At 34.0% G+C, this 20,563-nt stretch overlaps 2 non-coding genes across 2 annotated transcripts; one reads left to right on the top strand and one right to left on the bottom strand.

The window, feature by feature from the left end:
* Positions 1 to 16,374: 16,374 nt before the first annotated feature.
* TRNAE-UUC (transfer RNA glutamic acid (anticodon UUC)) lies at positions 16,375 to 16,446 on the bottom strand. Its single transcript has one exon. It is a non-coding gene; the product is annotated as a tRNA-Glu (tRNA).
* Positions 16,447 to 17,877: 1,431 nt separating this feature from the next.
* TRNAF-GAA (transfer RNA phenylalanine (anticodon GAA)) lies at positions 17,878 to 17,951 on the top strand. Its single transcript has one exon. It is a non-coding gene; the product is annotated as a tRNA-Phe (tRNA).
* Positions 17,952 to 20,563: the final 2,612 nt, after the last annotated feature.

Genomic DNA, 20,563 nt, shown 5'->3' with positions numbered 1-20,563 from the left:
TTGGTGATAAGCTACATGCGTGAACAAATATTGTGTCAAGTGTTACTATTGTACGCTGCTAGTAAACTAACTCCCACGAGGGCAATTAAGTCATACACATAGCAAACATCGATCAACTATACACTTTTCATGTTAACTTAAGTAATTCAGCAGTTAATTTATCCAGACAGATTTTTACTCGACAAGATTACTCTATTTAATAAATCAATACACGTCCAATAAATCACCAAAATTCATCACAGAAGCACACTTGAGTTAGGTTTCTAAAAATATTTTTATTATATTTTTATCATATACGGTTTTCTCACAATGATCAAAACATCACAGTAAACACACAGCAATCATTATCATGCGCAACAGAATGTTATTTGTTATTCCTGCTACATGGTAATTCCAATTAATTCAAGACCAATTGGGTTAGATTTCTAACTCAAAATATTAACTTCCAGAAGTGGAACCAACCCCATTGGTCTTGTCGTTTATGAGATATCTTAATCGCAAAACAGTCTACCAGCAGGCCTCTAGAATCAGACATGCACAACAGATTTGTAAAATAATAAAAACTAACTTTTACTCGTCCAAAAATTACAAACTCAGACTCCTTAGAAACTAGACTCGACCTACTACATCATAATCAATAATCACTTCCATATACCACATTAACATCGAGTTACAGTCGTTTCAACATGCAATTAAGAATCTGTCCAGCATCAGTTTTCATCAAAACTCAACATACAAATAACCTATGAACAAGAAATCATGCATACAACCCTAACTAATCAACAATCAACATATTTAGCATTTAGGGTTTATGATTAATGTGTTCAATGATGCCAAAATCGATAGAATAGGTTACATATAGTGTTTAGTTTACCTAGTTAACACCTTAAGCCTTCAACAAGTTGCAAGGATGATTGTATGTGTGTGTGTGTTGTGTGTTTCGGTTGATCCAAGGGGGGGGGGTGTAACAACTCGGGTTTTTTTTTCGTTTATTTTATCAGTATCAAATACCCAATCCGTTTTCATTTCCGGGTATCATCAAAACGTTTCGTTTAGGAGTTAATAATATTTTTTATTATTTTCATTATTATATTTAATTAATTAACTAAAAGAACTTTGAGTTATATCTAATATTTACCCTAAATATAACTTTTAACCATCTTTGTTTCCACACAATAACCGCAGGGACTAGATTGCAAATCATATAAACTTATACTATAACCAGATCCAACACCCAACCCGTATCCAAACCCATAACCCGTTTACCCAGATCGTATCTTGCACCCTAATCTTGGTCCTAAACATGGAATTGACTATTGTAAATCATTGATACGCGTATTTCTAACCTCACCGACAACGTTAAATAGGAAACAACAATCAATTATTATACGTAATAACTAAAATACATCACCGTCCTAACCCGTATTTCATTAGACATCATAACGATCTTTATAATCCAATTAATTTCGTCTGCTCAATCCTTGTTACGTCGTTTATCAAAGCACTAAACTAAATTGGTTTGTTTCTGGCCGTAAACCCCTGTTCGCCGGCTTATCTCGCCGTCAGTTGTCTCCACCGTTCAGCATTAGATAATCGATGTTTTAGGTAATTAAACTATGCACCTAGATCGACTTGGATTAATTAACGTTAACCCTAATACTAATTGAACAATCGCATAACAGTTAATCGGATTGTAGAACCTAGGGTTTGTAATCAATTTGGGGTTAAATTACTGAAATCCGTATATAAGGAATCGTTTTTCATTATTACCCAGCTGTCATGTTTGAGCTGCTGATTTGTTTTGCGTATGGTTACACACTGAGCTGGCCAGGGGCGCAGGTTCGAGCCCTGGCCAGCCCAGTTTTGGATTTTTATTGTTTTTGTTATTTGTTTTAAGGTTTAGGTGTTTAAATAATTACTTATAATTAATATTAATTTTTAAATAAATATTATTTTATTAAAACCGACATTTTGGAGCTTGAGTTTCTTGACAAATCTCGTGAAAGCTTTTGTTTACATATATATATATATATATATATATATATATATATATATATATATATATATATATATATATATATATATATATTTCATAAAACTAAAATTAACATTGCTCTATTAAAACCCGACAACAATATTGGTGTTTTCTCGTCGTTGAACGACGTTGTAAATTTGTTATATTAATTACATATATATTAAGTAGTTTTTCCTTAAAAGTTTTAAATAAAATATTTATTGACACCTTACTGCATATTATATTTAAATAATTACATATTATTATTACTATTATTAATATAATTATCTATTTATATTATCTTATTTATTCAAATGATTAAAAGTATATCTCATTTTATATTTAATTAAATTATTTTATTTAATTTGTATATTTAATTTAGATTTTATTATTTCAAGCATATCTTATATTAATTAAATTATTTAAGTATTTAATATTATATCGTGGGTAATTGTTGGGGCATTTATCACTAATAAGACTATTAAAAACAATGACCGTAATATCAATAAATATCTTAATCCCAATCATAACACAAATCACACCGAAATCTTAATTCAGTAAAAGGTGTTATATCTTTTATAATTAATTCTTATTATTATTTAAATAGGAATCCTTGGCGGTATATCCCGAAGGATTTATCTTCCTCATCACCATCCTCATTTATATTTTCGTTCACCCGATCAGGTGAGTAATCACTCCCCTATTTTACTTGTTTTCAAATGTTTTGGGGACACTTGCGTACCATTTATCATATTATTTATTTTATTATTTCTCAAACGCAAACTGTGATCTTTGTGCTATGTATCAATTGAATGATTGCATGTTACTTGCTATTTGCTTACTTGCTTACTCGAATCGCATTCGGAGAGGTCCAACATAATCTCATTATAGTATGATCATACGATCGTCGTAGTGGCCGGAGCCCGATCGCATTGGCAATGGTTTCACCGACACCTCATTTTTGGTAACCAAAGCCCATTCGCATGGCAACAGTTTAGCCCTTTCTTTATGGTTGATTGTTTATGTATGTGCTATGGTTTAATTGGTTATACTCATAGATAACGGTTTTGCCTATTTTTATTCACTTATATCATTATATATTATTACCATTTTTTTGTTTGTGTCAAAACTGGTGATCTACTCACTCAACATGTGTTGTTGACAAACATATATTTTGTACGCATTTGCAGGTTATAGATTTGGATTGCTTATCGAACTGAAGCTCACATAGAGATGACTTTATGATAAAACATATACAAGAATAGTTGGTTTTGTATTTGTAATTTTCTTTATTTTTGTTGTATATGAATGTTGTTTGATAATAAATAAATTAATTAGATATTGTCGCTTTATAATTTCATGATAGTAACCTTGTGAGCTGTGTCAATCAGCTCACGCCCCGGCATTTCCGCCATAGGTTGGGGTATGACAGATTGGTATCAGAGCCGAAGGTTTAAGATAGGTCGTTAGTGATGCCTTAGTAACATGCTTAGGAACCCTATACGTGCTTATTTGTTTACCTGATGTGTTCTATTTGGTTGTTTACAAATTGCGTAATTACCTTCTAGACTAAGTACTTATTTAACTGCTTAGTTTAATGCTTATTTTATTGTCACGCACACACAACTCTGAGCTCATGTCTCACTCTCAAAATATTTTTATAATTTCGAGACTATGTCTTACTCTCAAAATACTTTTATAACTCCGAGGCAATGCCTCATTCCCAAGATATATATGTACATTCAAATTTTTGTTGGTCGTTTTCGTTGACGGGAAATTCTTTTAGGATTTCCTAAGTTTTGTTTTTACCTTTAAGCGTTTAACGTGATCAGTTAACGGTTACATCTTTCCATTTCGTTTTATTGTTATTGTTTTATTACTTTTTAAATGTCTAGTCGGGTGAAAAATCTATGGGACGCCATGAACACGCCAACTATTCATTTTCACAATTATAATATTTACTATATTTGGTTGGAGCATTATCACGTGTGGTGATACATCGATAAACTTACGTTATTTATTATTATTTGTTTATGTATTTGATTTTATTTGAAACAAGTTATCAATTGACTTAATTACTTAATTGAAACTTTCGTTACTTGTTTAGTTGTTTGTACGTTTGATTTCATTCGAAACAACCTATTATATGATTTAGTTACTCAATTACTTAATTATTCAATTACATTGGATCAAGACTTATTGATTCAATTCATTCACATACTCACAAATATTTTTATCCTCATGATGGAGCACAAATCATTCACTCACTGGGACTATGTTATCACAAGTCCATCTAAACAACTTACTATTTAATTATCTAATTGGTTATCTCGCACTCATATTATCACATTCACAAATTATCAAGAGCAATTAATAGCTATTTTCTTATACGCATAATACAACATCATCAAACTATCAATTATAATAAAAGTATTATTAAATACCTTAATATTTGAACAATATCCCGCATGTTCACGATTATCACGTTATCAATTAACGAACTTATCACAAGTAACTCAATACCCCCAATAACTATCAATTACATCTCAGTTATCACCCTCAAATTTTAAGTATTAACATTTTAATTTGTTATGCTTCGATAAAATCTCATATCAAATCATCTCATTGATTATATCACCTACTTAAAGAATTATCGTATAGATTACCTCATTTAAATTCTGACTTATCATTAAGTCATGATTAACTCTAGCACAACTTATGTCGAATTTCACTTTTTCTTTAATAACTAATAAGAAATTTACACAACTTATTATTTATACTCATTTAATCTCAATTTACATAATTATAGAATGATTTCTACATCAAACAATACAGGTCATATATTCTCTACACCCACTTTATGACCACAAGTACAGTCAAGGAGATAGCTCCTACAATCTCTAGGGTATAAATTCTAACTCAAACACTAATACAATCAATTTAATCTTGTTTACTAATTTCTTTCAGAGAAATTTCGATTCATTTACCCTTACTCACCCTCATAACAACGATAATAGCAAGCGCAAGCTTAATAACCGAGTTTAGGTTAATAAGTAAACCAATTATCAATCTCAACGAAATCATAGTGTCCCAAACAAGAAACCTTACACCGGAATACGCTCGTTACGTCTTATTTGTGATTTTCGTCATCCGACTCAATCCTTGTGTCATTCTTACACTCACTATAACCGTTATGGTTATCCCGTTCAGACTTTTCGTACACTGCCTACGACACAAGACATCCCTCAACGGTCTATGTCGTCGACTTAGCTTTATACACCTGCTACACGTGCCTTCTACAATTATGGACACCCTAATAACCTTCACAACGCATTGCTCATTTACTCATTCACGCCGAGATTAAATTATACTGGCACCATACCATACTACCCATGCTCATTTAGCTTAAACCTACCAGCTCTATGCCTTTCAGGCTTTTCTTCATGTAACAAGGTCGTTCTCGCTTATTCAATTCTAGACCCGCAAGACTTAATTTCATCAAGCTTACCTTAGTCAAACCTCATTTTCACAAACCTATTCGAGGTGCCACAAATCATTCGATCTCAAGTATTTAAGTTTTCATAAGCTCGATTAACAAATGTGTTTTGAATCAAACCAATCGTGGTTAAGTTTTCACAAAGAAGATTTTTATCGTATTCATCGTTTTCATCTAAACGTACTTTGTATTTAATTATACCTTAAACGATTATTTGACTAAATTAGTTATTTTGGAACAAACTCAACTTGGAAAATTATCATTTTAGTATCTTTTTCGCATACAATAAAAATTTTTCTTATATTTCCAAAGATCAATATCGTTGGTTGCCGTACTTATCTATACATTTGGTTTTACTTAATCAAAATTATAGGATTTGGTTCATTAACATTTCGTCAACTAATCAAAATATTTAGATTCTCATAAATCGAAACAATTTTTTTTCTTTTACAATTATAAAAGACACAATTTCGACAGTCGGTTATTAGTTGACCATATTATTCAATTTGTCTTTTCTCATTTACCTTGTTTGCTTATTAAATTATTGACAACGTGTCAATTTCTACTCTCAACTTTGATTTTTAACATTTTTGTACATCGTGTTATTGATCTCGTGCATTACAAGTAACCTTCCATCTTGTAAATTTTTATCGTTGAAATTGAAATGTTATAGTTCTATTATTAATTGAACTTGTCATTATTTAAACAAAATTATTTCCGCTATGGAAATTTATTTTCCATTATTTAAGTAAAATTTTCACTATTAAAAAAATGAATTTCATTGAATTCCCATGGTGATTTAATTGGAATTTTATTATTAATTTCAGTATTATCTAATGACATTTACACGATTGTTGTCGAAAACCTGCAATGATTCGTGAATATCCGCTTCCCAATTTCATCTATTTACAGTTTGTTTGTATACATAAATTTTTGCATTAATAATTTTGCATTCTCAATTACTACTACCAGTACTTTAATATTATAATTTAACTCACCTTAAATACACAATCGCGATATTTCAATGTTGTATAAAGTTCTTTTTAAATTTCATGAGTTTCTCATTTAACTGTACTAAATCCCTCAAAGTCTTCGTTTAATCTTGTTCAAATTTGTACTCACGGTTTTATGAATTCTACCTTGAATGTTGCAATAATTTAAAAAAAATTCACAGGTTATTATTCGTCTACAATTATCAATTAATTCATTCATAAACTTTTATTGATGTTATCCTTGCAATCATAGAATTTTTGGCAAGTTCACATAAATTTGTTAGTTAGCTCATATCCCCACTCTCTTTCTTCACTATCGATCTTGTCGACGCATCATATATCCCAAATTCAATGTTTAAGTTACTTTAAAATTTTCACTAATTTCATTAATCAAACTTGAAAGTTCACCTAAATTGCGTTATTAGAAATATTTTATAAAATCTTCTGATTTTACACTTATAATAAATTAACTCCCAATGGTCTTATAATATGTTAACCCTTTCCTCATATTTATAATAAATTAATAACTTTTCTCACAAAATCACCCCTTTCAAATATTTTATAAACCACACGATGAGACGAGTTATGTGGACCATCCGACGACCTAAGTAATTATGGAGGCCTACATAATTATCGAAGTCCTCGCATGAAAATCATAATACGTGCAATTGTGTGTCATGATATAGAACCGAAAGCAGTTTGGACAACGGTACAAATGTAGAGATGATAAGGACATGGTGGATATGCCGCTGGTACATCCTATATATAAGTTTCCTTATCAAATTTTCATTTGGAGCATTGTTCTGACTATCCAAAGTTCTGTGTTATGATAAAGTTTTAAAGTATAATTAAAATATTCTTTTCCTCGAAATTTAATGGTTTGTTATAGTATTCTTTAATTTCGGGACGAAATTTCCTAAAGTAGGGGAGACTGTAACAACTCGGGGTTTTTTTTTCGTTTATTTTATCAGTATCAAATACCCAATCCGTTTTCATTTCCGGGTATCATCAAAACGTTTCGTTTACGAGTTAATAAAATTTTTATTATTTTCATTATTATATTTAATTAATTAACTAAAAGAACTTTGAGTTATATCTAATATTTACCCTAAATATAACTTTTAACCATCTTTGTTTCCACACAATAACCGCAGGGACTAGATTGCAAATCATATAAACTTATATTATAACCAGATCCAACACCCAACCCGTATCCAAACCCATAACCCGTTTACCCAGATCGTATCTTGCACCCTAATCTTGGTCCTAAACATGGAATTGACTATTGTAAATCATTGATACGCGTATTTCTAACCTCACCGACAACGTTAAATAGGAAACAACAATCAATTATTATACGTAATAACTAAAATACATCACCGTCCTAACCCGTATTTCATTAGACATCATAACGATCTTTATAATCCAATTAATTTCGTCTGCTCAATCCTTGTTACGTCGTTTATCAAAGCCCTAAACTGAATTGGTTTGTTTCTGGCCGTAAACCCCTGTTCGCCGGCTTATCTCGCCGTCAGTTTGTCTCCACCGTTCAGCATTAGATAATCGATGTTTTAGGTAATTAAACTATGCACCTAGATCGACTTGGATTAATTAACGTTAACCCTAATACTAATTGAACAATCGCATAACAGTTAATCGGATTGTAGAACCTAGGGTTTGTAATCAATTTGGGGCTAAATTACTGAAATCCGTATATAAGGAATCGTTTTTCATTATTACCCAGCTGTCATGTTTGAGCTGCTGATTTGTTTTGCGTATGGTTACACACTGAGCCGGCCAGGGGCGCAGCCCAGTTTTGGATTTTTATTGTTTTTGTTATTTGTTTTAAGGTTTAGGTGTTTAAATAATTACTCATAATTAATATTAATTATTAAATAAATATTATTTTATTAAAACCGACATTTTGAAGCTTGAGTTTCTTGTCAAATCTCGTAAAAGCTTTTGTTTACACACACACACACACACACACACACACACACACACACACACACACATATATATATATATATATATTTCATAATACTAAAATTAACATTGCTCTATTAAAACCCGACACCAATATTGGTGTTTTCTCGTCGTTGAACGTCGTTGTAAATATGTTATATTAATTACATATATATTAAGTAGTTTTTCCTTAAAAGTTTTAGATAAAATATTTATTGACACCTTACTGCATATTATATTTAAATAATTACATATTATTATTATTACTATTATTATTATGATTATCTGTTTATATTATCTTATTTATTCAAATGATTAAAAGTATATCTCATTTTATATTTAATTAAATTATTTTATTTAATTTGTATATTTAATTTAGATTTTATTATTTCAAGCATATATTATATTAATTAAATTATTTAACTATTTAATATTATATCATGGGTAATTGTTGGGGAATTTATCACTAATAAGACTATTAAAAACAATGACCGTAATATCAATAAATATCTTAATCCCAATCATAACACAAATCACACCGAAATCTTAATTCAGTAAAAGGTGTTATATCTTTTATAATTAATTCTTATTATTATTTAAATAGGAATCCTTGGCGGTATATCCCGAAGGATTTATCTTCCTCATCACCATCCTCATTTATATTTTCGTTCACCCGATCAGGTGAGTAATCACTCCCCTATTTTACTTGTTTTCAAATGTTTTGGGGACACTTGCGTACCATTTATCATATTATTTATTTTATTATTTCTCAAACGCAAACTGTGATCTTTGTGCTATGTATCAATTGAATGATTGCATGTTACTTGCTATTTGCTTACTTGCTTACTCGAATCGCATTCAGAGAGGTCCAACATAATCTCATTATAGTATGATCATACGATCGTCGTAGTGGCCGGAGCCCGATCGCATTGGCAATGGTTTCACCGACACCTCATTTTTGGTAACCAATGCCCATTCGCATGGCAACAGTTTAGCCCTTTCTTTATGGTTGATTGTTTATGTATGTGCTATGGTTTAATTGGTTATACTCATAGATAACGGTTTTGCCTATTTTTATTCACTTATATCATTATATATTATTACCATTTTTTTTGTGTCAAAACTGGTGATCTACTCACTCAACATGTGTTGTTGACAAACATATATTTTGTACGCATTTGCAGGTTATAGATTTGGATTGCTTATCGAACTGAAGCTCACATAGAGATGACTTTAGGATAAAACATATACACGAATAGTTGGTTTTGTATTTGTAATTTTCTTTATTTTTGTTGTATATGAAATATGTTGTTTGATAATAAAAAAAATTAATTAGATATTCTCGCTTTATAATTTCATGATAGTAACCTTGTGAGCTGTGTCAATCAGCTCACGCCCCGGCATTTCCGCCATAGGTTGGGGTGTGACAGAGGGGGGCTGCCGTCGCAGGTGGGAGAGGGAGAGGGAGAAGAGGGTTAGGGTTTATGGTTAAGGTTGTTTATATATTAATTAAATAAATGACAAGTTACAACTAACACCCTCAACTTCTATTTTGTATAATTCTAGCATAAAACATCACTCACCTCCATAATATAATGACATGCATACTAGTACACATTTATACATATAAACATAACACATAATTATATCAAGTACTTGTTTATAATATTTATTGTTTGTTCACCAACGGTTTGAATCGACTCGTGTGTGTTTCGGTGAAATCCCGAAAGACTACTTGTGTAATGATTGTTATGCGTCATTTAAACCCTAATTAAATGTAATGAGATACGCGTTAACTAGAATGACATTATTCGTGTGATCTTGAGTTTGAATTAACGGAGTTTGGATTAACAGAGTTAACCTGAAATTGACGAGTGTCACGGGTTCGGTTCGGATCGATCTGTTTACAGCCCTATGTGTAAAGATATCAATCCTATCTTGTACACACCTAAATACGACCCACTTACTCGTCTATTTAAACAGATTAAAGATGTTGGCGGGTAAATAGGAATAATGAAATTGCAAGCATGTTAATTGAGTTGTTAGGTTGGGAAAAAACATGTTAAATGGTAATAAACATGCTATGTGTTGAGATTTTAAATTAAACAAATACCCACACAAAATCCATTAATTGAGGATGTTTAGTGTTTCGGTTATCAGACACGGCTTAAATCCTGCCAATGGATCTACTATGAGTGAATTATGCTAGGTTTGTTTCTGTGACACTCGTCAATTTCAGGTTAACTCCGTTAACTCAAACTCCGTCAATTCAAACTTAAGATCACTGGATTTATAACGCACATCTCATTACATTTAAACTAAGGCTTTAAATGACGCTTGACAATTACTACATGTGTAGTCTTTCGAGATTGCACCGAAACGCAAACGAGTTGACGCAAACCATTGGTGAATAAACGAAAAACATCAAAACAATAATTATGTGATAATTATGTGTTATGTGATAACATTGTATGGAACGTTAATTCAAGGTGCAAACAAGTAATTTAAGCTAGAAAAATAATATTTAGAAGTGGAGGGGCCTTGATGTAACATGTTATTATTAATAATATCAATAAACCCTAACCTCCCCTATCTCCCTCTCAACCGATCGGCCCCCCTCCCCTTGCTCTTGGCTGCCGTCAATCACACACACACATACACACAAGAATTGTTCAAGTTTGGTTGAAGATTAAGGTGCTAGGAAGGTATAAACAACTATTCTATGCATCCTTTATATTTAATTTTGATTTTGAATGGGTTAATCTAAAACCCTAGGTCATGAAAATTATGAATAAGTGTTCTTATGATTGATTGTTGCTAGAGAATGGTTGATTATGTGTTAGCTATTGATGTTGATGATCGTATGTGATTTTGAACGGTGAAAGAGTATTGAATCATTGATTGTTTGTAAACCCTAGAGGGTTACTACTGATCTCTATGATTAATTATGTGTATTACATGTTTTGAGATATGTCGTATGCTTAGGATGCATGTTAGATGATTGTTTATGCTTGCTGAGTTTTGACAGCAGTGATTGTTAAACTTGAACGATGTGTATAGAAAGATTAAAGGGTGTAAGCAACGGAAGGTTCTCACCCTGTCCCTGACATTGTTCTCCGACGATGTCCCCTGGGCGAAAGGGGACACCATTCTCTTTCTTTCTTCAATCGTTCCGATCAGGACAAGTGGGTTGGTTCGTTTCGTCCTCCTATCTACGCAATTCTCTGTCTTCGTTCGTGATCATGTTGGGCGAAAGTTGTAGAGGAGCGGCTGTGAAAGGGCTCTTCCCCCTTTCCATTGAAGTAGAGAGGGCTTCCTTCTCCGCCATTCCGGCCTATTATAGGGATTTTACCCATGCTGAAGGTAGCTTGCTTACCAAGCCACCCACTTGAAAAGCTGGTCGCTAGAAAGAAGCGACGAGGAAGCGAAGCTGTCTACGAAGCTTTGCTTCTCCCCCTGTAGTCGTAATACTCGGCTCGTCGCTACTTTGATTCAAAAGGTAACCGATGGTTCCCGACTTTCTCTGGTTTCCGCAATCGTAACCCTTTTTCCGATTACATAAACTTTTTCTTTTTCATAGCGATACGCTCTAAAAAAAGTGAAGGATAAGCAACTCTTCTAGAAGAAGCGGTAGCTTCCCGCCTCCTTCATTCCTACTGCCTCCTTCGTTCTTTGTACATAAACCCTTGTCAGGGTTTCACGTAGTTTCAGCAGTTCTCCCACTTCCAGGATGAATTCTCCCGTTGCTACTTCAAAAAAAGAACCAGCAGGTTGGTGGATCATTACCCTGATGATATAAGATAATAAAAGGTTTCTCTCTTTTTCATGATGAGGGGAAGATAAAAGAAAGATAAAAGAATAACAAGAAAAAAAGATAGAATCGAACAACCGTACGGGCATTATGCATTGCATACGACTCTACAATAAAATTGACCCTTACCTTCCATCAAAGAAATAAAAAATAGGATCGATCAGACCCCGATCGGTAAATGATCAACTTACCACCCTTCCTTTCGGAGGAATTCAAAAATACTATGATGGCTCCGTTGCTATATATATTTATTATATTTTTTTGTCTGTGATTTGTCTGTCATTCAGCAATCCCAAAGTTGCTTTTTATTTGATCAAATAATAAATAAACTAAGGAAAAAAGAATTTTTTTTCGCTCCATAACATAAATAGAAATATTGTTAAGAGACCTCTGGTGTGAAAAAAGTTTGTGACGCTGAACTGGACTTCCAAAATAAGAAAATAGGAAATACGTTTTTATCATATTACTCTCTCGATACATAACTAATGTTGTGAAAACAAAAAAAAAATTTATATCGAATTCAAAGTGCCATGCTATTATTACTTAATATTCATATTCATATTTCATATGGCGAAGGCATAGTCTTCTTTTTTCTCTCAAATAAATAAAAGCCTCATTGGCGCCAAGCGTGAGGGAATGCTAGACGTTTGGTAATTTCTCCTCCGACCAGGATAAAAGATCCCATTGAAGCGGCGGATCCCATGCATATTGTATGTACATCTGGTTGCACAAACTGCATAGTATCATAAAGAGCCACTCCCGGTATTACCCATCCGCCAGGAGAGTTTATAAATAAATACAGCTCTTGGGTATCATCCTCGATACTGAGATATATCATAAGACCAATAAGTTGATTTGAGATCTCGCTATCAACCTCTTGACCTAAAAAAAGTAATCTTTCTCGATAAAGTCGGTTGATTAGGGTCAAATTGTATCCCTTAAGAACCGTACAGGCGCTTTTTAACGCATACGGTTCAAAAAAAAATCAATGTGTATATTCCAATACTTTTTCTTTTTTCATAGCAAGTTCCTTCTAACTTATAATAAAAGGATTTTTTTTCACTAAATATGAGTTTGTCTTCCTTTCCTTATAACGAATGTAAAAAAAAAAAAAAGAATTCATTAAACTTATCCAATTAACTTCTCATTGATGGATTGTTTCATCGAGATCCAATCCAAATCACGATGTCATTTTCTTGTTCTTAAATGGGCCTCTTTAATCTTTTTAGGTTTATGCTCTACTCCGGGTAAAGATTCGCCCGATTTTGATTTGCACATATAGTACAAATGTTCCCATTACCACTTCTTTTTGTTATCCCCCCTTTTTTTCAATTCATGCATTCCGTAAAAAAGGTTGACGGATTCATGCATATTACTCAATTGATTAACATAATAGTTTGAAAAAAAATTTTCTTTAAAAAAAGGAATACTTTATGATATAAATAAAATAGAAATAGATATATTACCACTTGGTTTTTTTTAACGGAGCCTGGATACTTCAATGTAGTAGTCCAACTAAGACAACCATAAATTCTTCTAATTTATAATAGTAATCCGAATCCCCCCCAAAACGTATCTAATTGCACTTCACGCTCCAAAATTTTGATGATGAAATGAATCTTTCGTGGGCAAAACAGAGGATATCTCGATTGGGGAGAAAACGGGGAAATCCCATATGACCAAATATATCTGACAAGTCGAACTATATGTCAAGCCAAGATGCATCTTCCTCTCCAGGACTTCGAAAAGGTACTTTTGGGACACCAATAGGCATTAAATGAAATAAAAAAGAACTAAGTACTATATTTTACTTTGATGTGGAAACGTAACAAAGCCTTTCTTTTTCTTTATAATATTGTACTTTATCCTAATCAGATTTTATTCAATTCATAAGATTTTATTCATCATTTATGAAAATTTGATAAAGAAAGCAAGAAAAAAAGGGAAAATTATTACGAATAGTGTCCTCTAATGATGAACAAGTATGGGCACATTCGCTCATAGAAAATGGCATTCACTTCCCCATTGCGTATTGGTACTTATCGAGTATAGAATAAATCTGCTTCTCTTTGTTCCTACGAACAAAATTGTTCCATTATTACCAACAGAATAGAACAAATATTTTGTGAAAGGAAGAATCCATTGAGTATAAGAGAGCAAATGATGGTATAGCAATGAACATCAGGATGATACTAGGAAATATGGTCCGAAGAATCTCGATAGTAGTTCCATGAACAATCCTTTGCGGGATTGGATATTTTTTCTTTTTGGAAATGCCATAAAGCGCGAACCAAGATCCGTGAGACGAAAACCAAAATAAGAATGAGGAAGAAAAAGATATCGTGATGTAAGTCTATTATTCCTTGCATCATAGGTGTTGCTGCGTCTTGAGATCCTAATTGCCATGGTTCCGCTGCATCACAATGAGCAATTGTGAGAAATAGCCATTCTAGAACAATCATTTGATTTGTTTCATTCTTTGACTGCTCTGCTCCCCCAAAAAAAAATGGAGAGACTTGTTCTTGCTCTTCCAATTCAGGAAGACTTCTTTCGCCGGTTGGTCCAACCAAGAAAGACATGGGAATTTTGGGCGTCAGATTCTTCTTCTTCTCTTACTTACGATATTTCGAGTTGGATGAACAGATCGCTCCTAAAAGCAGCCGTGTGATCTTATATACGATACCACCAGACGCGCCCCAGCTTCAAGCGAGCTCACCCTATGGACCTTGCTGAACTAGATTCCCTGCTGAGGTAGAGTGCCTGAAAGAGAAATAAGAGCTTACTAAGCCAAAAAGCTGAATATAGAGCCAAACATGCGGTTTTTTCTCGTCAAGCAGCAATCGGAAAAAGGTAGGGTAGATTCAGAAGTCAAGTTTCATTTAAAGTAATTAATCATTTTGACTGGCTGTTTTTACGTAAATTATAAGTAGAAAAGCAGTAGGAATTAAAACGAACAGTGCAGTAGCAATAAATGCAAGAATATTTACTTCCATAATCTCATCGTTTTTTTTTTCAAAATAACTCAGGATTTAATCCCATAGAGATGATAAATCTTTCACCTGTCAATTCAATGAATGCATTACCTATCGATGATCTTGAATCAGATCAATATCATGCATAACAATATCTAAGCTATTAAATTAATTCGTCGTCGAGAATTGAATAGTATAACATACGAACATCTTTTATCCATACTGAATCCAAAATGGGATTCCCGGACCAATCAAAAACCCCTTTACTTTGTTTATCCTTCTTTTCTTTATTTTCTATAACCTACCTTCCTTAGGTCTTTCTTATAGAACCATCAAACGAACTCTAACCACCCGCCCCAACTACAAAAACCCAACAAACAATACAAGCGAAGTGGAAAAAGAGAGGAATTAGGTTCTAAATTTTAATGATCTAAATTTCTTTGGAAGACAAATAAGTATGAGAAAGATGAGTCGCGGGAGAAAAGATGGAATATTCTATCAACTTCACTATTTTAGTTATTTTTTAGTTTAGGGTTTGTTCTTTCTTCGACAGAATCCTGAAAAAAAGAAGGGAAACCCCTTCGGAATTCAATTATGCTCTCTGTCCCTTCTTTCACAGAAAATCGAGAGGCGAATTGATGTACTTATTGGATCTGTCGGGACTGACGGGGCTCGAACCCGCAACGTCCGCCTTGACAGGGCGGTGCTCTTGCCTATTGAACTACAATCCCAGGGAAATAAGAAGAGATCTAGCAGAAATTTTGGATTCTTTTTTATTCTCTCGTATCAGGTATTTTTTCGTATCAGGTATTTTTTAAGAACAAGAGGGTTCTACCATCTGATAGTAGATTGACAAATTGTTGGGCCCAGCTGGATTTGAACCAGCGTAGACATATTGTCAACGAATTTACAGTCCGTCCCCATTAACCACTCGGGCATCGACCCAATGCCTAATTCATTTTAGACGTTCCATAATCAACTTCCTTTCGTCTCCCAGGCAGATTTGACAAATACATATCACTTTATATAAAATACAAAGTCCCACTGAGTAGACTATTAGAAGGACTTGACAAAGATGGATCACTTGATAGAAAATCCCACTCCTATAGTCTTAAGTATTGGTATACCCCTAGAGGGACTTGAACCCTCGTTTTCTCCGTGAAAGAGAGAGGTCGTAACCACTGGACCATAGGGGCCTTTGGCCACCTTACCTTAATATAACTCAGACCTTTTGGAGATGTGAATCAAACCGAAAAACTCGTTAACTATTCTGGAGGTTAATGGTAATCAAATCAAACTTTACCATTCAATTACAACCTTGAAACTTGATTTCATTGGTCTTTCTCGTCTTTATATCTCTCATTCACAAAGGGTTCTGCGTTGGATCCAAGATCCTTTACTATCCAGTGGATTCAAGGTGCTTTACCAAAATAGTATTTGACCACTTAAATTATATTGCGCCCTAAGTCATACTGTCAATTGACGACAGGACAGGAGGGAAATAAAAGAATAGAGAAGACGGAAATATAGATTAGGTATATCCGCGCGTGTTAATGTTAAGTTAATAAATACAACATTCATATAGTTTTCTGGTATTCAATATTATATTCAAGTAAATTAGAATTTCAATACCGTTATACATTATATTATACATTATAATATAAGAAACTGAATCAGTTTTGATATTTGATATTCTAAAAAAATCCCAAAGCAGAGTAAGCCTAAATGGTAGAATTCTTTTTCTAGGACTGTTTTATAAATTCCATTCCAGTTGCATCTCTTAAAATAAGTTCAGTATCAATTTTTATTTCACCTATCTCATAGATTCCAGTCAAAGATTCATAGAATCGAAATTCCATCTATTTGCTGATACCCTCTTCTCGGCTCCTGCACAAGGGGTTATCCTGCACTTGGAAAAAGAAGTCGAAAAAGGAATAAATATAGTGATAATTTGATTCTTCGTCGCCGTAGTAAATAGGAGAGAAAATAGAATTTCTTTCTTCGTCTTAAAACAAAAATAGGAGGAAGCTGTGACACGTTCACTAAAAAAAATCCTTTTATAGCGAATAATTTATTAAAAAAAATAAATAAGCTTAACACAAAAGAAGAAAAAGAAATAATAATAACCTGGGCGACCAGACGAAGGAGATATGAATTCCATTCAGGCGGGTAAGGGCTTGGCTTGACCCTGTGTTCTCGGGTCGGAGGCGAAAACTGGCAAAGTTCATCAATCAGTGGTGGGGTGTTCGTAGAAAAGAGGGCGTCGCCCAACGAGTGGCAGATTTTGATGGAGTCTCGCTTGGATGCTGGGGAGATCCATAGATCTGGATAGAGTCCCCAGAATAGCACTACTTAGTAACTAGGAGCGGAGATACCTTTGCGCGTTCTTTTTGTTTGATCGGCCTATCTTCCTTCTTTCTATAAGCAAGCTCCCTCCGGCTGTCCAGGGGCTGGGCGGCTCTCGGTTCTTGAGGGGGATTAGGCGGCAGTTGAAAGAGCTGCTCGAAAGCTTGACGAAGAAGCGAAAAAGGCCTATATATAATATTCTTTTTAGTACAAGGGCTTCTTACTAGTCAAGTGATAAGGTAGGGCGCTATTTGATGAAGAAAACATCTTTTAGGAAAGTGGTTCAGGTAGCTCAGCTGGTTAGAGCAAAGGACTGAAAATCCTTGTGTCAGTGGTTCGAATCCACTTCTAAGCGGGCCAAGGGTCCAAAGGCCGGATTTTCAAATTCAAGTGCAAGGAGCACTGCTACACTTCCACGACATGGGAAAGGATCGTGGGATGAGGAAAAGAAAGAAAAGGTGCAAGGTGAGGAGATATCGAGAGGTAGAATAGCTGAAATGAGTTCAAAGGAATTAGTTAAGACACGCTTCTTTAGCACAGGCCACAGAGTGAAGTTGGAAGGTTCAATAAACTACGAGAAGGGCAAATCTTGGGCGATATTGTTGTCTATATACAAGTGGCGTAGGCGAAGCTGTGGCGACTCGTGGAGTAGACAGCGAGCTCCGCTTGAACACAAAGCAGCAAGCTGCAAGCACTACTCTAAAAGTAGTGTGCTCCGCAACAAAAGCGAAGCGGGCCGCGGTAGCCTATTCAGTTTTTCAGCTGCATCGTACCGTACTATGGGAGGGGTCCGTACCTCTTTTAGATAGAGCCCCCCTGCTCCTAATGTAGAGCTAGAACTACTGCAAATCAATGTGTATTTTCCAATACTTTTTCTTTTTTCATAGCAAGTTCCTTCTAACTTATAATAAAAGGATTTTTTTTCACTAAATATGAGTTTGTCTTCCTTTCCTTATAACGAATGTAAAAAAAAAAAGAATTCATTAAACTTATCCAATTAACTTCTCATTGATGGATTGTTTCATCGAGATCCAATCCAAATCACGATGTCATTTTCTTGTTCTTAAATGGGCCTCTTTAATCTTTTTAGGTTTATGCTCTACTCCGGGTAAAGATCCGCCCGATTTTGATTTGCACATATAGTACAAATGTTCCCATTACCACTTCTTTTTGTTATCCCCCCCTTTTTTTCAATTCATGCATTCCGTAAAAAAGAAATGAAACGGCTATAGCTCCTATATGAACTACTGGGAAGATCATAGCGAAAAAGTCGAGACCTAACAAAAGAAGTAAACCTGAAGTGTTGCGAAAGACTGGGATGGGAAACAAAACGGAATGTACCGGATTTTTAGCACGTACAACCATCAAACCAGAGACCAAAGCAAGGCTCGACAAAATAGAAAGTATCATAGTACGTCGTCCTTCCCTGTTCTAGTGCTTGCATACCCATAAGGATACACTTATATACCTGAATTTCGCCGGATTGTAGGAAGGATAACTGATCATTTGATCAGAAAACTAAGGGAGCTGGGAATAAAGAAACTGGAAAAAGGTTTCTAAGCAAAGTTGCTGAGTGAAGGTCTCGTGTGCTTGCTACATATATGAAATATAATCAACTTCTTCTTCTTCCATTTTGTCGAGCTCGTTCAGTTTATCACTAAAAATAGGTGACGGTATTCTGCCTAAATAGTAGACAAAGGTAACTAATAATAAAATACTAAAGATACCAGCCATCTTTTTTTTTAATTCTGACTTTTTAAATTCTGACACAGGGTATTTATTAGATCGAATGTAGTTCCGAATAGATCGATTTTGCCGTATCCAAACTAATAGCAATCCAATCCATTTCATGAATAAAATGTGACCAATTATCCAACCAACAAAACTACTTGTTAAAAATAAAATCTTGCTGTTGCATCGAAACATAAAAATGTTGACTAGTCTCGCTAACATTGAACTTGGTAAAATGAAATGATTCAATAATTGAAAAATGAGATTATTCAGAAATACACATTGAATGCTGAGATTACGCATTGAATTTCTAGTAGTAGATCCATAATAAAAGAAGTTTTTGTGATTATTGCAGAAGAAATGAAACAAAAGATACGGTAGAGCTAGGACAGTTATTGTATGAGGTCTACCCAGTGCTAGATGCAGAGGCGCATAATAGATCGATATGAACATTATGAGCTATCCCATAATAAAACCAGTTGTTGCTGATACCCTCTTCTCGGCTCCTGCACATGGAAAAAGATGGATGATAGAGCAATTACTTAAAAGTACATTTTGTGCTACAGCCCTTCCTATCTGATAGAAAAGGATCCCATGATCCTGGACCGATCTTACCTGGGATCGCAAATCCCAAATTCGTCTATGAAGAGCGGATCTAATTGTATTAGTATCTATAATTGATTTCTTCTGTGTAATACTAATCGATAGGGCCTCATTGGTAAGTGCTACAAGATCTCGTGCATTGGAACCCATGGTTATGGACCCGAATCCATTAGTATGGAACATTTTCTTTTCCAAGTGAAATCCCCTAGTATATGAAAGAGTGAAAAAGTGCTTTCGTTGTTGTGGAAGAAGAAGCCTTCGTATCTTAATGCACGTATTTAATTTATTCGGAGCTATTAGAGCGGGATCCACTTTTTGGGGAATATGAGTCGAAGCAATAACAAGAATATTTCTAGTTTCATAATCCCTGGAGAGAAGGTTCACTAATAGACCTAGGGAGGAGTCATTTGACTTATTCACATCCAGATCAACTCTATTACATAAGTTGATTACTAACGTTTGTCTCACATCATGACATAAGTAAGCAGTTCTTATTGTATCGGCCAAAACCTCGCTAATTGATCTTTACGGTGCTTACTCTATCAATTAGATACTTTACCCATAGACTAAAATAGCTAGGCATATCTATTTCTTCATATTTCAACTTCTATGAAGTTTCTTTCTTTTCTACAG

Source organism: Bidens hawaiensis, unplaced genomic scaffold (genome assembly GCF_021521415.1).
Source record: "Bidens hawaiensis isolate Kalapana, Puna unplaced genomic scaffold, B.hawaiensis_p1.1 tig00037111_1, whole genome shotgun sequence".
Taxonomy (NCBI): domain Eukaryota; kingdom Viridiplantae; phylum Streptophyta; class Magnoliopsida; order Asterales; family Asteraceae; genus Bidens; species Bidens hawaiensis.
This window is presented reverse-complemented; position numbering and strand designations above follow the sequence as displayed.